Genomic DNA, 14,155 nt, shown 5'->3' with positions numbered 1-14,155 from the left:
TTGTAACATGCATCACTTCAATGTCGGGAGACTGGGCTGCATTCCAAGACCTATGATTGGTGATCCTGCCTGCCATTACATGGCCGGTACCTCACGGGCTACCTCATGGGCTCTGAGCATCTCAGCAGCCCGGCAGAGAAATGCCTTACTTACCCTGACCAGGCTTGGAGCTAGAAAAGGTGTTGAATATTGAGACGTAAACGGCAGGATGTCCTCGAGAAAGGAGCGGCTCTGCTGGAGCTGAAGGTTCATTCATTCAATCATATCTATTGAGCGCTTACTGTGTGCAGAGCACTGTACTAAGCACTTGGGAGAGTATAATGCAACAATAAATAGATATATTACCTGCCCACAGTGAGCTTGCAGTCTAGATGGGGAGACAGATGTTTATATAAATAAACAAATTACAGATATGTGCAGAAGTGCTGTGGGGCTGGGAGTGGGGAGGAATTAAGGGAGCAAGTCAGAGAGATGTAGAAGTGAGTGGGAGAGGAGGAAAGAAGGATTAGGCATGGAGGGCCTCTTCATTCATTCATTCATTCATTCATATTTATTGAGCGCTTACTGTGTGCAGAGCACTGTACTAAGCGGTTGGGAAGTACAAATCGGCAACATGTAGAGACGGTCCCTACCCAACAACGGGCTCACAGTCTAGAAGGGGGAGACATACAACAAAACAAAACAAGTAAATAAGTAAACGGGTGTCAATACCACCAGAATAAACAGAATTATAGCTATATACACATCATTAATCAAGGCCAGGCTCCTGGGGCCTGAATCAGGTGATCATGTCAGCAGAATATTTGTGGGAATGGCTAGTTAGATGATGAATTACCTGTAATTGAGAACATATCTGTCTCCCCAGCTACATTGCAAGGTCCTTCAGGGCAGAGATGGGGTCTACTTATTCTACTGTTCTCTCCCAAGCCTTCAATAAGGCTTTGAAGGCGGGAGAGAGTGATATTTGTGGATTTGAGGAGGGAGGGCCTTCCAGAGGCAGAACATGGGTGAGGGGTCAGCGGTGAGATAGACGAGCTCGAAGTACAGTGAGAAGGTTAGCCTTAGAGGAGCCAAGTGTGTGGGCTGGGTTGTACTAGGAGAGTAGCAGGGTGAGGTAGAAGTGGGCAAGGTGATTGAGTGCTTTAAAGCCAATGGTGAGGATTTTGTTCGATGTAGAAGTGGTCAGACAACCACTGGAGGTCCTTGAAGAATGGGGAAACATGTCCTAAATGTTTTTGTAGAAAAGCGATCTGGGCAGCAGAGAGAAGTTTGGAAGTTCTGAGCGGTCAGAGAGTTAGATTCAGCCAGTCTTAGACCTTGGAGGCCATCTGGTTTGGGAGGCATGGGAGGAGCATAGCACATCACCTCTCTCTGCCTCAATCGCCTCATCTGTAATTGGCACTAAATCCCCCTCCCTCCGATTTAGACCATGAGCCCCAAGTGGGACAGGGTCTGTGTCCAACATGATAAACTTGTATCTCTCCCAGGGTTTAGAAATGTGCTTGATACAGAGTAAGGCTTAACGAATACCACAGAATGAAATAAAAAGGACCCCTCTTCTACTCTACAACTTCAGCCAAAGCAGGGGACTGAGCGAGAGTGGTCCAGCTAGTAGCACTCCGGACAATTTGGGGGTACTATGGCCAGAGGGGGAGCAGTGGAAAAGGGATGGGGGGGGGGAATCCATCATGAATACTGTTCTCCTACTGTTTGGGGCGCTCCTTGTTGGAAGGATCAACTACTGCAGCGTGGATGGGCCGTCCCCCTACCCACAGTCACAGCTTTTCAGACACCCAATAAAAGAAAAAAAACGTTAAAAATGTATTTGAGAAAGGATTTGCTTGCTTTTGCATCCTTCTCTTGGAGACTCCTCCATCGACACAAATCAACCCCCAAAAGGGCCTAGAAAACCCTTTAAAACAGAGTAATTTTGACCCCTAAGTGGGATTTAAGTTATGTAGAATAATTGCTCTTAATCATAACAGCATCTCTTTACCCCATTCAGCATCGCCTGCCTTCCAGAAGTGGGGTTATTAGAGGGAAAAGAAGGCATTTTTTTTCACATGCGTTCATGCTCTATTGGTCACCGAGGGACTCCCTGAAGGGTCAGTGGTCCCTTTCCTTTCAGAGAGATGATCTGTGGCCACACAGTCCATGTTAGCTGTATTACCTGACTCATTCTTCCAGTGGTTGGAAAACTGTGGTGAAAGAAGTGCTTTTGTGCTGAATCAACTGCCTCCCAAGCAGTGACCCAGAGCAATGAACAACAGGAAAGTTCTGGTTGTCTGTCTGTAGCTTGTTTGCCCTGGCCTGAAGAGATTAAGGTGAGTGGTTGTTTTACTTCCTTTTTTGAGCCCGGGAATGCAATGAGGAATGGATTAGGAATGTGTCTGTTATACTGTCATAGCATACTCTCTCAAACATGTAGTATAATGCTCTGCACACAGTGAGCACGCAATAAATACGATTGACTGACTGACTCTGTGCCTCAATTTCCTCATCTGTAAAATAGGGACTAATCCTATTCCCATTGCATTCCCATTCCCAGGAGGAATGTATTCCTCTGGGGATACAGAGGAAAACTACAGAAACTGCCTGAGGGAACAATAATTAATAATAATAACTATGGTACTTGTTAAGCGCTGATACTATGTGCCAAGTGGACGGAGCTTGGGACAGAGTGGTCAGAAGACCTGGGTTCTAAGTCTAGCTCTGCTTCGGATCTGTTATGTGACCTCAGACAAGTCACTTTACCTCTCTAGACCATTTTCTTGGCTGTAAATTGGGAGTTAAATAGTCAGACGGTAAAATCACCTGGCTGGGCAGCAGCAGCATGGGAGAATCAAGGGTGAAGACTCAAGTTTACTGCATGGAAGAAGACAATGGTAAACCATTTCTGTATTTTTACCAAGAAAACTCTCTGGATCCACTACCAGACGATTGTAGATGGAGGTGGAGCATTCTGGGAGAGATGTGTCCATGGAGGCGTGATGGGTTGGAGACAACTCAGTCGCATATGATGAGCCCATGTGGGGCAAGGATTGTGTCAGAGCTGACAACTTTGAATTAACCCTGCACTTGCCACATAGTAAGTGCATACTGAATGCCGTATCATTATTTTAATCCCTGCTCTGCACCCCTCTGCTGTGTAATCTTGGACAAGTCACTTAGTCTTTTTTGTGCCTCAGTTTCCTCATCTGTAAAATGAGTATAAGATACCTGCTCTCATTCCCCCTTAGACTGTGAGCCCCCTGTGGGGCTGAGACTGCCTGAACTGATGAGCTGGGTATCAATTGCAGCATTTAGCACAATGCTTTGCTGCATGGTAAGCATCTCCCCAACTCTAGACTGCAAGCTCATTGTGGGCAGAGAATGTGACTGTTTATTGTACTCTCCCAAGCACATAGTACAGTGCTCTGCACAAAGTAAGCACTCAATAAATAAGATTGAATGAATGAATGAATCTGATAGCATAATCATTACGCATCTTAGAACCACAGAGAACAGAATACTGGGACAGCATGTAGAGGTTTCCCTGGTATATGTAGAGAAGCTGCATGGCCTTGTGGAGAGAACACGAGCCTATGAGTCAGAAGGCTCCTCTACTTGTCTGCTGTGTGACCTCGAACAAGTCACTTCACTTCTCTGTGCCTCAGTTACCTCATCTGCAAAATGGGGATTAAGGCTGTGAGCCCTAAGTGAGACAGGGACTGTGTCCAATCTGATTTGCTTGAGTCCAGCCCAGCACTTAGTTCAGTGCCAGGCACAAAGTAAGGTTTTAACAAATACCACAATTATTATTATTATTATTACAATTATTATTATGACAGCCAGGAGGTCTAGGCAAGGATTTGCTTGGACCCTTGTCTATTTCAAAGTCATCTGCTTGCTATCCTTTGATTTTTGCTCTTGTGATTTCCAGGTTTTTTTCTTTCCTCTACCTCTTCTCCCCTGCCCACGCACGATTCCTGATCCAGATCCCTGCCACCAGAAGTGAAGCAGCAATGACCATTAGTGACAGGAACTTTCAAAGCAGTTTAAACCCAAAGGACTTGTGAGACCAATCTCTATCAAATTTTAATCGGCTTGCTACTTGGATGGTAAACTCTTACTAAGGAAGGTGGTTTGTAAGAGGAAAGTGGAATCTATGCATGACCTGGCGGAAAGAACCTGGGCCTGGGTTCTAATCCTGGCTCTGCCAATTGCTTGCTGGGTGACCTTGGGCAAGTCACTTAATTTCTCTGTGCCTCAATTTCCTCAGCTGTAAAATAGAGATTAGATACCCGTTTTCCCTCCTAGACTGTATGCTTGTTGTGGGAAAGGAATATGTCTGTTACATTGTTATTGCATACTCTCTCAAACACTTAGTACAATGTTCTGCACACAGTAAGCACACAATAAATGCGATTGACTGACTGACTCTGTGCCTCAGTTTCCTCATCTGTAAAATAGGGACCTACTTACTTAGATTGTGAGCTCCATGTAGACAGGGACTTTGATTATCTTGTATCTACCCCAGGGCTACCCCTCTCAGGGTCACACTTGGAGAGTTTCCAGTACTCTACCAATCTCGACTACAGGAGGGAGAGTCAAGGAGAGGCCTACCCCTTCCATTCCTAGCTAAGCCAGTAGCTAATGAGTGGAAGGCAATCTGCTACAAGTCAAAATTCACCTCTGCTGGGCAGCTGAGGCATGGGAGAGAGCCGAGGGCAAAGACTCAAGTTTACCTTGGGAAAGGAGGCAGTGAAAAACCACTTCCAAATTTTTACCAAGAAAACTCTCTGGATCTACTACCAGAACGATTGCAGATGGAGGTGGGGTGTTCTGGGGGAGATGTGTTCATGGCGTCGCTTTGGGCCGGAGATGACTCGACGGCATAAAACAACACAAGACCCCAGGGATGAATACAGTGCACACAGTAGGCACTTAACAGAGACCACCATTGTTACCCCAACTTATATTGGCATTGCAGAGGCAATCAATCAATCAATCGATCATATTTACTGAGCGCTTACTGTGTGCAGAGCACTGTACTAAGCGCTTGGGAAGTACAAGTTGGCAACATATAGAGACGGTCCCTACCCAACAGTGGGCTCACAGTCTAGAAAGGGGAGACAGACAACAAAACAAAACATATTAACAAAATAAATAGAATAGATATGTACAAGTGAAAAACATAAATAAATAAATAGAGTAATAAATACGTACAAACATATATACATATGTACAGGTGCTGTGGGGAAGGGAAGGAGGTAAGACGGGGAGGATGGAGAGGGGTACGAGGGGGAGAGGAAGGAAGGGGCTCAGTCTGGGAAGGCCTCCTGGAGAAGGTGAGCTCTCAGTAGGGCCTTGAAGGGAGGAAGAGAGCTAGCTTGGCGGATGGGCAGAGGGAGGGCATTCCAGGCCCGGGGGATGACGTGGGCCAGGGGTCGACGATGGGACAGGCGAGAACGAGGCACGGTGAGGAGATTAGCAGCAGAGGAGTGGAGGGTGCGGGCTGGGCTGGAGAAGGAGAGAAGGGAGGTGAGGTAGGAGGGGGCGAGGTGATGGAGAGCCTTGAAGCCCAGGGTGAGGAGTTTCTGCCTGATGCGCAGATTGATTGGTAGCCACTGGAGATTTTTGAGGAGGGGAGTAATATGCCCAGAGCGTTTCTGGACAAAGATAATCCGGGCAGCAGCATGAAGTATGGATTGAAGTGGAGAGAGACACCAGGATGGGAGATTAGAGAGAAGGCTGATGCAGTAGTCCAGATGGGATAGGATGAGAGCTTGAATGAGCAGGGTAGCGGCATGGATGGAGAGGAAAGGGCAGATCTTGACAATGTTGCGGAGCTGAGACCGGCAGGTTTTGGTGACGGCTTGGATGTGAGGGGTGAATGAGAGAGCAGAGTCGAGGATGACACCAAGGTTGCGGGCTTGTGAGACGGGAAGTATGGTAGTGCCGTCAACAGAGATGGGAAAGTCAGGGAGAGGGCAAGATTTGGGAGGGAAGACAAGGAGTTCAGTCTTCGACATGTTGAGTTTAAGGTGGAGGGCAGACATCCAGATGGAGATGTCCTGAAGGCAGGAGGAGATGCGAGCCTGGAGAGAGGTGGAGAGAGCAGGGGCAGAGAGGTAGATCTGGGTGTCACCAGTGTAGAGATGATAGTTGAAGCCGTGGGAGCGGGGCAAATGGGGCCTTAGCAAATCTCCCCCTCCTGCAGCCCATCTCCTGGGGTGGGGGTGGGGGTGCTTCCGTACCCCCGGATCGCCCCCCAGGCCTCTCGCCCGGTCAGCAAGCCAAGGCTCCCTTTCATTAAGCAAAACCAGAATTTTTCTCCAGGCTTCCGGGTGAGGGGTGGACCTGCCCAGGAGAAGGGGGGAAGATGCCCCTCTCTCCCTCTTCCTCCCCTTCCCCTCTGCACCCTCCCTCCAACCTTGACCCTGGGTTTCCCTGAACCTTGGGGCGGGGGGGGCGGGGGGGGCGGGGGGAGTGGAGGAGGGAGGGAGAAACTCCACCCCAAATTTTCCAGGATGCGGGTCCGGGATTTATTTCCACCCTGCTTGGGGAGATTTCGGTGCACCAAGTTTTTGTGGGGTTGTGTGTGTGTGTGTGTGTGTGTGTGTGTGTGTGTGTGTGTGCGCGCGTGCGCGCGTGCGCGTGTGTGCGCATGTGTGCGCGCGTGCATGTGTGCGTGTGCGTGTGTGTGTGCGTGCATGTGTGTGTGTGTGTGTGTGTGTGTGTGTGTGTGTGTGTGTGTGTGTGTGTGTGTCTTCAATGAAGTTTCCTGGAGGGCCAGAATCCCATCTCTTGGTTTAAAAAACCGCTTTGGGTGAAATATTCCTTAGGATGAAACTTTAAGTCATCTTGGAAAGTGACTGTGATTTTTGTTTCTGGAATATGGGAAGAAAAAACCCCAGGGGCGTTCAAGCAATCTTCCCCTTGAGTATTCTGCCCCAATCTTTCATCACATCTGGATTGATCAGTCTTCAGGGAAGGAAGAGGGAGGGAAAAATCACACTTGGGCTGTTTGGAGGAATGGGGTGGGGATGGGGGCGCCTCAGGAGTTTGGAAAAGTAGGGGGGAAGCCAGTCTCGTGCCTGGGAAATAGGTTTACGTGCGTGTTTTTTGTTTGGAGCTGGGTTTGGTGCAAGCAGATGAAAGGAGTCCGTCTCATCCTGTAACCGTCGCAACATCCAAGCAAATTGTTTTTTTTAAAAAAAAGGAGGGGGGAAGGATAAAAACTTGACTGGCAGAGCAAGGGTGGGGGTGGATTTCAAAAGACTGTTTTTCCCTTAAATATAGGAAAGCTGAACTCCATTCAGTTTAGCCCTTAATTTGGGGCAGATTTCTTGGTGTCTGTCCCCTCTGCACCCCTTCATTCTCTCCGCAACCTCCCTTTTTCCTGGGTTCTCTACCCCCTCCACCAAGGTTCAAGTTTTTGTTGCAGACACTTATTGGTAGCATGGATTCTCCATGTTTTCTCCTGTATTGGATTATTCGAGGCTCTTAATACTCTCGCTGAGAACTGGCAACAGCCTCGCTGATGCTCCTGACAATGATTGTGCAGCGGTTACAATTACACCTCTTGTCTCCCTTGATGAGCAGTTGCAGTTAGATGCCATCCGATCTCGTATGATTTCAGTGGCAGACCGTAATTAAAATTTCTTACACCTTGTGCTTTCAGAATGAAATTGGTCTATTATCCCTGTCTGACCTTCATCGCTCTTTGAGGTTTTTGCACAAGCGGTGAACGGATTATACGTAGGGTGGTTCGGTTGTGTGTGTGTCTCTGTGTGTGTTTGAACGCTGATGGGAGGAGGAACCCATTATAAACTGGGGCAGTTTTCTAAGGTTATTCTCTAGAAAACCCATCGGACAGCAGAAGGGGATGAGGCACTGTAGAGTTTCGTGCTCTTCCCCACCCCCCAGCCCCCTTCCTTGAAGACTGATTGGGATGTGACCAAAGATTGGAGCAGAACACTGAAGGGAAGATTGCTTAAACGCCCCTGGGTTTTTTCTTCCCATATTCTAGAAGCAAAATCATACTCACTTTCCAAGATGACCTAAAGTTTCATCCCAAGGAATATTTCATCCAAAGGAGGTTTTTAACCAAGAGGTGGGATTTATTTTTTTAAAGCCACTAAGCTTTGAACTCAACAATCCATTTATCCCCAATTTGGAAATCCCAAAAGTGGTATGATTTTTTTTTCTGTCATCTGGGACACATGGCTTCAGTCTGCAGGCATCGAAGATTCATTCATAACTCTCTAGTGCACTTTTAATAAACCGGCTGGAACTTTTGCAGTAGAATTTGGTCATTATATTTTGATCCTTGGGGCAATGCTGAGAATATTGTGTCTGTTACTTTGCCATTTTGGCAAGGAGAACCTTAATACAGTGTCTGTTTCTTGTTATATTGACTCTCCCAAGCACTTAGTATAGTGCTTTGCATACAGAAAGCACTGAAGAAATATGATTAAATGAATAAACTTGTCAGGGATGCATATTTGAAAGTTCATTTGATGCCTGTTGGAAATTTAGTGATAAACACTAAAATTTGATGATGCAATACTCAGGTTTGAATGTGGTACAGAAAGCTGAGCAGGAGAAATATTATACTTCGACTGGACCATCTTTGAAATTTAGATTTTGGAGAAAGCGAACACAATCAATTTATTTTAATAGACATGTTGGTATTTTGTCCTTTGCCTTATCTCTAACAAAAGAATCCCTTTCAGAGCAAACTACTCTTCATTAGAACTTAAATATGCCACAGTGTTTGGTATTACTCCATCATAGCAGTGCAAAATTTTCCTCCTTGCACTGTGAACAATTTGCTGATAAAGTGGCATTCTATGTTTGAAATTTGTAAGAGTTCCCCATTAAGCATGTATTCTATTAGACTGTGAGCCCGTTGTTGGGTAGGGACTGTTTCTATATGTTGCCACCTTACACTTTCCAAGCACTTTGTACAGTGCTCTGCACACAGTAAGTGCTCAATAAATACGATTGAATGAATGAATCTCCTGAAAGAAAGTAAAAGATAATTCCTGTTGTGGGTTTTTTTTAAGCCTGTATTCTGTTTACTTGCAGAAAGATCCCTGTTTAAGAAGCCATATGTGGAATATCTGGCATTTATTTCAATATTTATTTGAAATGGGAAGAACAAGGGCCAAACAAACTTTGAATTAACCAGGTTCAGTTTGTTCTCTAATAAAGAGATCAGACAGTTGGTATGACAGTTGGTCAGAATTACTTCATTCAGAATAGTGAGCAATATTGATTTACCTGGCTTTACCAAATTAGGAAAGAGCACCGATGAGGAAGAAAGTACATGCCTTTTTAGATTAAAGATGAAGCATTTTTGTTGGTATCTGCTTGGTTGCCCCCTTGGTTTTTCAGTGAACCATTTCCCTTGAGATCAAGGGGTTAAGTTTTACGCTTTGTGGGGTTTTCCGAGGGAAGTCTCCAGGCTGGGTTGGAACCTGTGGGGAAAACTTTGGGTTTCAAGCTTTCCTTTGACTGACTAATCAGGGTAGCTTTAATATGGTTTTTACAATAAGCTATTTATCCATATTCTCCCAGGCAAAAACACCAGTTCTCTATCTTGCTTACAGGCGTGTTTTAAGGATTAATTAAGATTTATGAAGCACCTTGAAGATGTTACATATTGTCTCCCAATGCTTTATGACCTAAGTGGGGAATTTCCAGTGTAAAAGTTGAAAGGGAAGATATGTCACAGTTAACCTAGGGCATGTGGGGGGAGAGTAGGAAGTTTGCTTGCCAGCTTCAATTTGTATCCCATATAAAGCCGAGCTTATATTACTGAAATGAAGGTGGTAACTAAACTACAGTAGTTTTCTCCATGCATATGCAATTTATTTTTGTTCCGAAGAGGCATGGAGTTTAAAGTTTCTAGCCCCGCTTGTTTATGCTAAAGGGGAAACCACGCAGGCATCGTGGGAGAGTAGAGACAGACCCTGAAGATAAGTGACACTGAATTATTGGGAATGCATGACAACAGGTGGTATTGGTGACTATGTTGATAGTCCCCCTAACAGCAGTCAGTGGGGGTTGAAGAGACTGAAAACACAGTTCACATTCTCATTTTCTTCCTTCAGGTATCATCATCTCAAAAGAAAAAGTCAGGACTTTGTGATGAATTAATTCCACTGCCTTATTGGCATTCCTAAGGAATGAGAGGCTGTGTCTGAAGAGGGCCAGGCATATCTTTTTGGAGAGACATTTTCTAGTGGAAAATTCCCCTTTGATGCAAATAAGCATGGGCAAACCACCAAGCTGATGCTAGCAGGGATGACCTCAGGGAGACAAAGCTAATGTTTCTGGAACCGTGTACCTCACTCTTGTCTGCTGCTGAGCCTGCCCTGATTGCAGGAAATCCACCCGATTGGCAGAGTGGTTTGGGCCTCCCCTAGTCCTCTGCTCCCACTCACTCCTTCCCCCAGCCGGGCTGGTCCTGTAGATGCCAACTTCTCATTGTGAAAGCTGGGGTGAAAAGCAGGCCAGGGATGTTAGAGACGGGCAGGGGGATGGGAGCAAGTTCCCTTCACCAGTGACTGTGAGAATCATCTCAGTCCTAAATGGGAAAACTCTCCCATCTTGGAGTGGGATCAGTAACGGGAGTCAGTAACAGATATTTATGTACATATGTGTTATTTATTTATATTCATTCATTCATTCCATCATATTTATTGAGCTCCTACTGTGTGTAGAGCACTGTACTAAGCGCTTGGGAAGTACAAGTCGGCAACATATTGAGATGGTCCCTACCCAACAACGGGCTCACAGTCTAGAAACGGGCTTGATGTCTGCCTCCCCCTCTAGACTGCGAACTCGTTGTGGGGAGGGAATGTGTCTGCTTATTGGTGTATTGTACTCTCCCAGACACTGAGTACAGTGCTCCACACACAGTAAGCGCTCAATAAATACGATGGAATGAATAAATATTTAGGTGGATAGGATGACTTTCAGTTGTGGGCCAAAACAAAACATTAAATAACCCTTTTTGTAGGACTTCTAACATGCGGTATTGTTAGCTGGTTAATGAGAAAGATTTTGCTAGCTAGATTAAGATAAGGGAGTTTGTCCAGTTGTGGGAGAAAAATTGCAGCGGCTTGCCTTCTGCAGCCTGGACCAGGGAGTCTGTCTTCTGAAAAATGTCTGCACACGCCAGGCGTGGCAACTTCTCCCAAGTCTCAACCAGCCTGGATAATTGTGTGAATCATTTGTTAAGTGACTGAACAGTTATCAACAATGCAGTTCATTATTTATGGTGTTTGGATGCTGCTACTTGAGGGATTATTGTATGGCTCCCTGTTTTTCAGGCAGTAATTTGGGTTTTGTTTTGGAGGCCTAAGTAATTCCTAAAAAGGAGAAGGATCCAGATGGAAAGGAATTGGGAAGCCCTGTAGAATAGGGGAAGATACTGAAAATGAAAGATCAAAACTCTGTTCATAACAGAATATGTGTGTATGTATTTTTTTAATTACTAGAGGCTCTGGCAGACATACAGTTAGAGTGAATAGGTGCGTTTTGCACTTTAGATATGAATGCTGATGGACCTTTTTTATTCATTGTAAGATTTCCTTGAGCCTGCAATCTTGGCAAAGGCTCTGGGAGCTGATGAAAAAACAAGGCAGGAAATGGTCGTGTATATTTAGTTTAGGTCTTCTCCATTCTCCTTAAAGAGCTGCAACCAGGATTTAATGGGTAAATGTGCCAGAAACTGACTGTTCCCAGACGAACGTCGCTACTGGGGGGGGAAAGGGAAAAGGGGACAGGTTGGGGGAAAGGAGACACAGCCCCAGTGAACTAGCATTTTAGGTTTCTTCCCTCCCCCCCTCCATTAATTTTCAGAGCAGTTTCCACCTGAAAGGACACCTGGCTGGACTATGGAAAGTGTACTCTTTAGTTTGAGAATAACATGGACCATTCATCAAGTATTTTATCTAACAACTAAGTAAATCTTGCAAGGCAAATAAAACTGTCTTGCAAACAGGAAGGGGCCAATTTGGCCCGGGACAGGCTGGAATTCAAGGCATTTGTCTGCCACTCGTCTGTAACCATGCCCCTGCCTGGACACGGAGTGGCTGCTACTGACCGTTCTGCTTTGACCCAGAAGTAACAGATGCACGTTGGAACACACAACATCATGTACTGACATCATTCGCGATCTTTTACGGCAATTTGCAGAGCCATCGGTGAATCAGTTGATGGTATTTATTGAGCACTTACTGTGTGCAGAATACTGTACCAGGCGTTTGGAAGAGTACAGTAATCCAGAGTTGGTAGATACATTCCCTTATGGTCTAGAATCACCAGGAGAGCTCATTCAGCTCCCTCCGAACATGGATGTCACTTCCAAGCCTGCCCATCTTGGTGACAAGAGCAGAGGCGGAGGGAGATTAGGTGCTTTAAAGGCGTCTGGTTTACCAACTGCTTAGTACAGTGCTCCTTACACAGTAAGTGCTCAATAAACACCATTGATCGATATCGATGCCAGAAGGGGAACAGACCAGCTGTAAACAAGCCCAATGAGCACCCCTCTCATCCAGGATGTGGCAGAAGGGTTGAGAAATCAGAGGCCTCCCTGGGAGTGTGGCACTTGGCTATAGTTCCCCCTTACGTCTACCCTTTCATGAGCTAATGATGTTTACCGAGTGTCTCCTAAATTGGATGCACTGCACTAAGTGCTTGGGAAAGTACAAAAAGAAGCAAAAGACCTTTTCCCTGCCCATTAGGTTCCTGGAACCCAAGGGTGGAAATTGTTCCAGTTTCATTTTGGAGGCTGTGATTTTTTCCCCAGCCTGGTACTTTGTGAGCATTTGGCAGGAGGCTGTGAACAAAGGGGTGTCCAGGACTGAGTGCTTCAGTGGCTATCTTACTCCACCTCCTCAATCAACCAGAATTGTGTACTGAGCCCATACTTGTGGCAGAACACCATACTAAGCCTGTGGGAGAGTTCAATAGAAGACACAAACCTTGCCCATGAGTAGTTTACAATCTAGCAGGCTGTAGATACTCTGGGCTTCTGTAGCATCCTTCCAAAACCTACAGCCAAAACCTATAGCTGCTTAATAAATATTGACTGCCAGGGATTTGGACCTCTAGGCTTGAGTTGCACATTCAGATTTCCTGATTTCACTCCCAGACAGACACCGCCCAGTTACCCTGGAACTGTAGAATGTGGTGAGGAAAGAGGTTTTAAATTCCCCTTCCCGTCTCTACTTTAAGGTTCTCACAGGATGATTACCTTTTTGTATTTCTTGATTTAATTAAAAAAAGAATCCTGAAATAATAATCTTAATGTCTTTTCCTTTGTGTACTTAATTCCTCTTTCAATTTGAGAAAGGAAACACCTAGCTAATCTCTTGACAGAATGACATAATTGGAGCATATTTGTGCTGTTCAGTGTTTTTTTTTTTAAGTATGCCGTGAGTAAAAAACAAATTCCTAGCTTCATCACTCTGAGGAGGGTGTGGTACATTCTCTTCCTCATGCTTCAGGAAGTTTTGCAACTTAAAAAATTACAAATTTTTTTGTTTGCTCTGTCTTTAAGTTCCCCAATCCAGACCTCATATGCCTAGCCCATTTCAGTGTTTTGGGAGCTGTTCGGAGCCTCCAACCAGTCAGGTTTTCCATACCTCACTGCTGTTCTCCGTGTGGCACCGGCAAAATCCAAATTTCAGTGAGACTGTAAACTCCTTGAGGGCAGGGATCATGTCTACTAAATGCTATTGCACTCTCCCAAGCACTTACTATAGTGCTCTGCACACTGTAGGACCTCAATATTCCAGTTGTAAACATTTTTTTGTCTGCCTCACCTATTAGAGTATAAGCTCCTTGTGAGCAGAGAAAGTGTCACTTTGTTGTTCTGTACTTTCCAAACACCTACTCCTGTGCATCTACTTAGACTATGAGCTCATAGGGTACATGTACTGTGTCCAATTAACTACACATACCATAAAAAAGTGGACACTCAATGTAGTTACTATTATTGCTTTTAATTGTGAGCACCAACAAGTGGAAACACTCCTATATAAATCAATATTGTTTATTGAGCAAATACTGTGTGCAGGGCACTATACTAAGCAATGCAGAGAGAACGACTGATTACAATGAAAATTTTATTTTGTAATTCAAATAAATGAAG

The 14,155-nt window shown here is 45.2% G+C and overlaps 1 non-coding gene across 1 annotated transcript; it reads left to right on the top strand.

Annotated features, from left to right (window-relative positions):
• The first annotated feature begins 4,524 nt into the window (after positions 1-4,524).
• On the top strand, positions 4,525-4,662 carry LOC119923115. The gene has a single exon (XR_005448769.1). It is a non-coding gene; the product is annotated as a small nucleolar RNA SNORA7 (small nucleolar RNA).
• Positions 4,663-14,155: the final 9,493 nt, after the last annotated feature.

The sequence above is a fragment of the Tachyglossus aculeatus genome, unplaced genomic scaffold (genome assembly GCF_015852505.1).
Source record: "Tachyglossus aculeatus isolate mTacAcu1 unplaced genomic scaffold, mTacAcu1.pri scaffold_144_arrow_ctg1, whole genome shotgun sequence".
NCBI classification, from domain to species: domain Eukaryota; kingdom Metazoa; phylum Chordata; class Mammalia; order Monotremata; family Tachyglossidae; genus Tachyglossus; species Tachyglossus aculeatus.
This window is presented reverse-complemented; position numbering and strand designations above follow the sequence as displayed.